The following is a 9702-nucleotide window of genomic DNA, read 5'->3' on the forward strand; positions in this document are numbered from 1 at the left end:
TTGGATTAGTGGATCCGTTGTAGGAGGTAATGTACTATCATGGACTTGATCTTCACATCCTTCCCTTGAGCACTCAGTGGAGGTTGCATCGACTTCTTCTATTGAGTTTTTATCACTAGGTGATTGTGGTCTCGATAAATCAAAGACCATTATATCATCATGATTCTGCATTTCATTTCTATTCTCCCCCTGAAGTGAAGAATCAGTGATCTCTATATAAAAAAAGGTCGTGTTCATGGAAAATGACATCCATTGAGACAAAAAAAAATTTAGAAGATGGATGATAACACTTATAACCCTTCTGAGTTGAGTCATACCCAACAAAGACACACTTCAACGCACGTGAATCAAGTTTGGTGCGTTGTTGTGTATGTAAGTGAACATACACCACACACTCGAAGATATAGGGTGCTAAATGAACAATGGGCGGCAGCGTATAGTGATCAGAAAGCATATCTAAGGGTCTCCGAAATTAGACAACACTAGAAGGTGTACGATTCATGAAGTAAACAGTAGAGTTCAAGGCTTCGCCCCATAAGTGAGATGGGACTTGACCACCAATTAATAAAGATCGAGTGACCTCCAAAAGATGTCTGTTTTTTCGTTCTGCAACCCCATTTTGCTGAGGGGAATAAGAGCAAGATGTTTGATGTAGAATACCAGCCGAATGCATAAAGCCAGTCAATTCCTTTTTAAAATACTCACCCCCATTATCAGAGCGAACAACATTTACAAAGATTCCAAACTGTGTGAGCACCATCTGATGGAAAAGGGGAAAAACTGTACAGACATCACTTTTTTGTTTCAAAAAATATACCCAGGTCATCCGAGTGCAGTCATCGACAAATGTAATAAACCATTTCATCCCATTATGTGTAGGACGTGGAGCAGGACCCCAAACATCTGAATGAACTAAAGAAAAAGGAACATCAGCTTTATTATCACTCGAAGAGAAAACAATACGATGGCTTTTCGCCATTACACAGGTTTCACAAGCAAAATCAGAAAGACTACAACCATTAAATAAAGATGGAAATAATCTCCTAAGATAACCAAATGAGGGATGTCCTAGTCGTCTATGCCAAAGCCAAATCTCGCCTTTATTTTTATTAACTTTATCGTCACTCATAACATGAGCTTGTACTCCTTGATTGGACCGTTGAAAACCATCCTCCAGATAATCCTCCACTTTGTTTACCACTGCCAATCCTCTCCTTGGTATGAATGTTTTGAAAAATACAGTGAGTAGGAAAAAACAAGGCAACACAATTATGAGATTTGGTTAAGTGGCTAACAGAGAGAAGGTTACATACAGTTTAGTGATGGAACAAATAAAACATCATGGATAGATAAAGAAAGGGACAGAGGTACAGTGCCAACACCAACAACTGGAGATGACACACCATTAGCATTGGTAATGACTGATTTGGAACAATTAGAGGAGAAATTGTTAAATTTATAGCGATCGCAAGTCATATGATCTGTAGCACCCGTGTCAATTATCCAATCACTATTTTCAGTAAAAGCAATAAGAGCATAGTTAGATATATCTGACTGGGCAACAAATCCGGCAGCAGTGACCAAGTGACTCTTCAAACTTGAACCCTCTACCTTATAGTTAGAAGACATGACAGCGGAATCGTTATTGGAATGCACAACAACGAAATCATTATTGGTAGGTAAGTCTGTCATTATGATATAGAACACAAACAATGAACTAGATCAATAGACAAGAACAGTAAGGAAGAAGAGGGTAATAAATACAATCTGATATAGTGTAACAAATTGTATTATATGACCAAAAAAAGAAACCAAACACCAAAAAAAAAGGCTCCGATTCCTATAGTAATGGGGTAGTGGAAAGAGAATCGGAGTTGGCACTTGATACCATGTCAAAGATGTTTGAATGAATAATTTTGATGATCTTTATTGATATAATCAGTAGATATATATACAAGAAGGAGCTCCATGAATATAGATCCACATATCTAGGAAAAGATAATACACTTACTAAGATTACAAGATACTTGCTAATACTAAATAAAGTAACAAATATTCCAACAGGAAGAAGCTACAACAATGGATGCAAGCAAATGTCAATCCCATTGAGTCATCCCAAACCTCCTTAATGTAGCCATCAAGATGTTTAACCTTCTTTCTCGCCATAAATGAAGCTTTTTTCATCATAGCGATGGTAGGATCATCAATACCACTAGGAGAACATTGTTTCTGCTTCCTAGATTTCTTTGGTTTCACAGCAGTCCTCCATTCATCGCCATAAATCAAGGGTGTTGTTGCCATATTTTCATATCCAACCTCAACAGATTGAGAACTAATGCCTTCAACTCTGTTAGTTGTATCCGGAATAATGTGGTCGTTGAAGACATTCTCAATCTCCTTCTCATTACTATCCTTCTCATTAATGGCATATGGGTATTCAGCTTCATTTGTATCCACAAGAGCTTCATACATATGATGGTGCTTGTTAACAAGAATAGGTGGACTTTCAAGGAGATTAGCTTTGATTTCTGCAACAATTACACAGTCTCCAAATATAGTAGCAGATTACTTACAATTGTATCATCAACAAGAGCAGCAAACCTGTTACCTTGGTTACTTACAATTGTAGTTGATAGCCTACCCTGAGATCCATGTGCAGGCAACGAGTTGCTTCCACTGTCAATCACGCGTTGACTAAGGACTTGTTGGGGTGTACTAGAAGTAATCACGATGTTAGATAGTTCAGCACTACCAGTGCCTTCTGCGCTCTTAGTTTCCTTCCTCTTCCACTGTTGGACATGCCTCTTCTCACTATTTCCTACATTTTCTTTTGTAATAGTATTGTTCTTTGGTTTTGATTTTGGTAATTGCCTTTCACAACCAGCCTTGCTATGACCAAACATTTGACAATCTATGCAAATTAAAGCCTTCCAAGTAAACTCTAGAGGAATAAAAATAACATTGTTAGTGTTTACTTTTATCTTCTGCCGGGAGATCCTTTTCAGCTGAAATCTCAATGCAAACTCTTGCAAAAGAGAGCATTTGTTTCTTGCTGTATCCATAAAAAGAGGTTTATCTATAGTACTAGCAAGCAAGCTCGGACCTTTTTTGTTCCATAGTTGCTTTGGTACATTGAAATTTTTTAACCCATATAGGTACATTTCGGATTGAGCCCCGATTGTTTTCGACTTCTCTTGTCCATAGCCTTATGACAAACAATTTATCTGCAATGTAGAAAGAACCAACATCAAGTTATTTGTCCTTGTCAATGTTGAACTTAAAGTAGTAGATATCCCCATCCAAGGCTATATCTATATCTCCCAAAAGCTTCCTTCTTTTCTTCACATTCCCTTTGACTAGAGTGTAGGGCAGTTTCTTATCAAGAAAATACCCCACAACTCTATCTTCCCACTCTTTTTCTCCTTCTTCTAGTATAGTGTTTCGGCAGTAACCTGCTTCAACACAATGAGAGCAAATGATAAAGAATGCACTAAGAAACATAGGAAATTGATGTTGGGGGAGATAAAACTGAACCAAGATAATGGCTGCCCACATACCCAAGATCTATTTTCTAGGGATCAAGTTTCCACGTAGTTCCTTGTTGTGAGAGAGAATGTTTTTTTTATGAATTGGTAGAGATTGAGTCCTAAGAGGACTGTGTTTGTTTGTCAAAAGAATTGTTATCTCTTTGAACCTCTATCCTTATATTCTACAATAATGAACCTGGACATATTCATAAATAGACCAGTTATTGGGTGTAGCTAGGATTAATTGATTTGGGCTAGATTCGTAGGCTTAATGAGCCACAAAGTGGGGGTCTATACATCGCCCTCTCTTTGGTGGATGGGCAAAGCCCATGTGGCAAAGAAGTTAATATTGAACAAAGAATGGAAGAACATTGATTTAAAAGAAAAAATAAATAAAATAGAAAAAAATGTTACCAAGTATTGGCGTGCGGAATCTCATTGTCAAAGGCGACAATAGGCGATGACAGTTGGCGAAAATTATTGGTGATAAAACAAAAATAATTAGCAAAGATTATTGGCGAAAATTATTAACCGAAATTATTATCGGAAATTATTGGCAGAAGGAGACGGGAATATTGGCGACAGGAGACGAAAATAATTGGCGGAAGGAGACAGGAATATTGGTGACAGGAGATGGAAATAATTGGCGATTTTTTTTGGCAGAAGTTATTAGTGAAAGTAGGCGTAAATAATTGGCGGAAAAATTTGGCGGAAAGTATTAGCAGAAATAATTATCAAAAATTATTAGCGGAAGTTATTGGTGGAAATTAGTGGCGAAAGGAGACGGGAATATTGGTGACAGGAGACGAAAATAATTTGCAAAAATAATTGGCGGAAGTCTATTGGCGGAAATAATTGGCGAAAATTATTGGCGGAAATAATTAGCGAAAATTATTGGCGGAAAATATTGGCAGAAATAATTGGCATAAATAATTAGCGAAAATTAGTGGTGAAAGGAGACCGGAATATTGGCGACAGGAGACGGAAATAATTGGCGAAAATTATTGGCGGAAGTTTAATGGCGAAAATAATTGGCGAAAATTATTGGTGGAAGTTTATTGGCGGAAATAATTGGCGGAAAATATTGGCGAAAATAATGAACGAAAGTTTGTATATGAATACTGTTAAAAGTTGCTCCGAAATTTGTGCCTTTTCCAGAGTGAAAGTAATAGAATGTTGGTTGTGTAATAAAAGTAAGAAAAATAATACCAACCTTTAATGGAAATGCAACATCACTTCTTGTTTTTTATCTTGTGTTGTTCGTTGCATGTTGATATGTAATATTGATAGAAAAATATGATGGCGATATAATGGGGGAATGCATACACCCTCAATATAAAATCAGTGTAAGAAAGTGTAAGTCTCGCCCCCATTGTTGTCATTGAAAAAACTAAGGCAAAGGGGTCACGGTGGTCCTTAATGACCTTAGCTATTCAGATGTAACAACACATCTACCAAACGTGAGGCAAGGTCTGGAATTTTCTGCAAGTGCAAGGTTGTCATTCTTGCACTTGGACCAAACTAAAACACAACGCCGTTGCCTTAGTAGTGGAATTCACACGGATATTAAAATTTGAGAGTATTCCAATAACCGTACCGAGCAAGAATAACCATCTTATTGACTCGGATTTTCTTCAAACAGGCATGAATGCGACATACTTGGATCAAAGAAGGTATAATATGGATGACCTCTTTAGAATTAATGCTAATGAATGACAATATTGTTGAAAGGAGGAGTACATAAGAATAGAGTAATGTAATAAAGGACAACTGTTTCGACCCCCACCTACATGGCAAACGTCCATTACTAGGGGTCTCTATTTTATTCATTTAATCGACAGGGCTAAAAGCCCAATTTGCAATACCATGGATCAATGTACAGGCCCATTGTCACACCCCGAATTTTGACAGAATTCGGAAAAAATATTATTTGTTCCCGACTCTTCGATCTCCGAGGTGTGACGCACTCTCCACTTCCAAAAACCCATAAACAGTTTTAAATATGCGGATAATTAAAAACCAATAAAAATTTTAACTTAAACAAAAGTCCTCTTCATTACAAAAATTAACAAATGAAAATGCAAATAACCTTATCTCAACTGAAAATCTATATCACCTCAAAGGAAAACAAAATCTTTCTTGAAATGCGACGCTAACGCAATCCACAAGCACTCAAGCAGCAACCAATCTTCTTCAACACTAAACATGTCAAGACTTATCAACTATTATTTAATGAACACACCCGATAAGAAAACATGCAAATCGGGTCAGCATTATAAAAATGCTGGTGTGAGTAGCCCTACAATACAACATATATTTATACATATATATACACAATCCATAAGGCAGTTAGTTTCTCCACCGAGGCACCTTAACTTCCAACAACTAATACAACATCCTTAAGTACAATAATTAAGGCAGGTAGTTCCTCCACTGAGGCGCCTTAACTTCCCACTAACCACACAACAAACCATACGCATAATAAAAATGCATTTAGTTCCTCTACGAGGTGCCTTAGGTTCTAACTAAACTATAACCAGCCAAGCATATTCCATACTTACCTCATTTCATGCTCAATTACAGAGTAGGTCGTCTCTGCACAAGTAATTAGTTTGACCCACCCTTCTGCAATGTCATATACAATCATATATTTAAAGATATATCATTAAACAACATATCACCATAATTATATTAATTAAGGCTTTCTTTGCGTGTCCCTAAAATCACGTCGTATCTATGTCTTACCTAGTTTCCCTGGCTACCACAATCGCTTCCCAACGCCAAACATGTACATCCACATGCCTCCCCTTACATAATGAACCACTCCGTGCGTAACTACCCTGAGCGGGATGCCGCACACCAGGTAACCCTCACACGGAAGCCATTATGCAAGTACTGCCACTATTCGGCATAAAATATCGCGCGTCTCGTTCTAATTTTGCGAACGGAATAATCAAACCACTATTCGGCTACGATTTCCCAACACATGGGTCAATCAACATCTCATATATATACACCCTACACAAGGGCCAATCATATCACATACGCCCACACAGGGCAAATCACATGAGTTGTGGCAGTCAGGTTATAGGATTTTAGTTACGTAATTTATTCAGGTGTCATACATAAATATCTCATAATCATTTCACTATATCACGTGCATGTCAAATACATTATTGCACTAAGCCAAATATATTTAGAATTATCTCAATACATCTCATAACAACTTATTATTTTGCGTGCCAATATATTATTGCACTACGCCACAATTCCATGGGAAATATCCACATTATCACGTGCCAATACTATTCATTGCACGATATCCAAGTATTTCTATATCAAATCTCGAAACCTTATTATTTCGCGTGCCAATAATATATTGCACTACACCCTATGAAATATCTCAAGCCTTCATACATACTACAATTCATTTCAGTAGTAACTCATAATAGCAATCAATCATGTAACATATTCATTCCATATATTTATGTGAACTCAATTCACCATCAAAGGCACGCATTATTTCTATTTGTGCACAATATAAATAGTATATAAATAATCAAAATATAAGACCATCCCACCAAATATCAAAATGAAACGACTTTAAAAGAAGGAACAATTCATATCCAAATATCACGCATAATTATTCGAGTCCAAATCACAAGTCAAGTCAAACTGATCAACCGTCAAAAAGCCCAAAACTAAAGTCTATGAATCTAAGTCCGTATGTAACTTAATTCTCATAAAAACGTATATATCAAATTCTTATTATCAGAATTCCCCTCTAGTTACATGCCAATATTTATATGCTTTACACACTACTTACGTCAAATCTTAATTAGATAATGACAAACAAGGTTATACAATCTCCGACAATATTTTATTACTACATTTGTCCATATTCTTAAATATGTGAAAAACTGGAAAATGTCAACATTCCACAGTCAACGGTCAGCAGTCAACGGTCAAAGTCAAAGTCAACACGTCATTGTCCATGTTTAACAGGTTCAGGGTCATAGCCATGGTTCATGGCTAAGGGCAAAGTGCATGGCTCATGGGCTCATGACCAAGGTAATGGTTCGGACCCAACTGGCCAAGCCCAAACCCAAACCTTAGAACCCAAAAGTCTACATGTTGAAATACCCATTTGGATCTCTATTAAGTCCTATGGACTGGCCCCGAACAATATTAGAAACTGGCCCAAAAACTTTAAACTGAACTGGTCCACAACTTAAAACAAAACCGGGCCCAATCAAAACAAATGAAACTGGCCCATAGAGCTTAATCTAGAAATGGCCCAACAACTTAAACCAAAACCGGCCCAAACAAAACAAAATAGAACTGGTCCAAACTTAACAAAACTGGTCTGGCCCAACAACTTAAAACACAACCGGCCCAATCAAAACAAAATAGACCGGCCCAAAGAAACCAACCAAGGCCCAAGCCCTAGGCCCAAACCGGTCATCTCCTTCCTCCAGCAGCCTCCACCACCAGCTCAAATTTCCGGCCACCACCCCTCACTTCATCAACCCATCGGTTTCACTCCTTGCAAAAACCCCTACAACTTTGTCAAACACAAAAATCTCACATCATTTAATCCCTCATCTTCATCAAAACTAGATCTAAAACTTATTGCCGCCATTAACGACTTCCATAAGCTTCGACAGCACTACTGCCAAGTCCCCACTTAACCCTCAACAACCCATAACCACCCCATAACCAACATCACAACAATTCCTTAAACAATTCAATAGGATTTCGTTCATGGCTGGGCGATTCTCTGGCCGCCATTAACGCACTTACAAGCTCCAACAGCCCACCCAATCATCAAATTAACAATCCACATTCAATACAACAAGAGAAATTAAAAACCACATCAAAAAGTAAAAACTATGCAGGACGATTTCTGCAGGACGATCTCTGTCTAGGCTTGCGCCACCATTAACAAAGCTCCCGAGTTTTGGAACCGTTCCAACAGCTCACTAAGGTGTATCGACACCCCACAGTATCACAGTATTTCAATACCCAGGAAAGAGGAGGAGGTTCGTGCCTCCATTGACGCTCTTTCAAGCTTTGCCAGCACAATAACTTTTGGTTTTCAAAACTCTAATAACAACTAACCATATATACAGAACTCAGTTTAACACTAACGACACACGACGAGGAAGAACAAACAGTAAAAATGAGTGAAAAACATTAGACCGTAGAACTAGTTTCGGTATATCGGTGAAGTAGAAAAACTAACTACTCACCTGTATTAACAGCTCCTACGAATCCATCATCGTCCGAATCGTCGCGTTCTACCCTCCAGCAATCCAGCTTTTTTCTCTGCCTCCTTTTTTATTATTTTTTTATTCTCCAAGAACCCTATTCTCTAAAACAATGTGATTATATACTTGGGTTTGAAACCCAAGCCCAATACAAACTCGGGCCCAGAAACCAGGCCCACATATCCCAAATCCAATCTAACATTTTTATATAAATAATTAAATTAATTAATAAATAAATAAATAAATAAATACGTATTTTAAATACGGGCGTTACACCCATAAACTCATGTGTCTAAGGCTGAACCTTAGCCACATGGCTTGCCACTAATATACGTTAATTTATGTCCAGATTCGATTCTTATCAAAGGGATAATTATCAGTTGACAGTTATATTATATCATAATTACTCAAGATACGAGAATACTTGAGCTACAAGGACTCTCTACTCTACCTATATAAATACCAAACTATTTTTCATAAGGAACGACGTTGAAACTTGATCCCTAGAGAATAGATCTTGGGTACGTAGGCAGCCATTATTTGGTTCAGTTTCATCTCCCTCAACATCAAATTCCTCTGTTTCTTAATGCGTTCTTTACCATTGCTCTTGTTGTGTTGAAGTAGTTTACTGCCGAAACATAATTGGCGCCGTCTGTGGGGATCGAACCCACAACCACGTGAAACAATCAAGATGGTAAGCACAAGAAGCAGACCAAATAGTCAACATATTCCTCCTACTAATAATACTCTCAACCATCGAAATTCAAATCGGCCAATGCAAGAACCGTTGAACAATCAAGTTGCTCCTAGTGGTAGGATCAATTCTCAACATCCAACTGTAGTAGCGCAACCGCCACCGCCGCCAAAAGGCAAGATACAACCGCACCAACCCTAACGATCTTTGC

Source organism: Coptis chinensis, chromosome 4, assembly GCF_015680905.1.
Source record: "Coptis chinensis isolate HL-2020 chromosome 4, ASM1568090v1, whole genome shotgun sequence".
Classification (NCBI taxonomy): Eukaryota; Viridiplantae; Streptophyta; class Magnoliopsida; order Ranunculales; family Ranunculaceae; genus Coptis; species Coptis chinensis.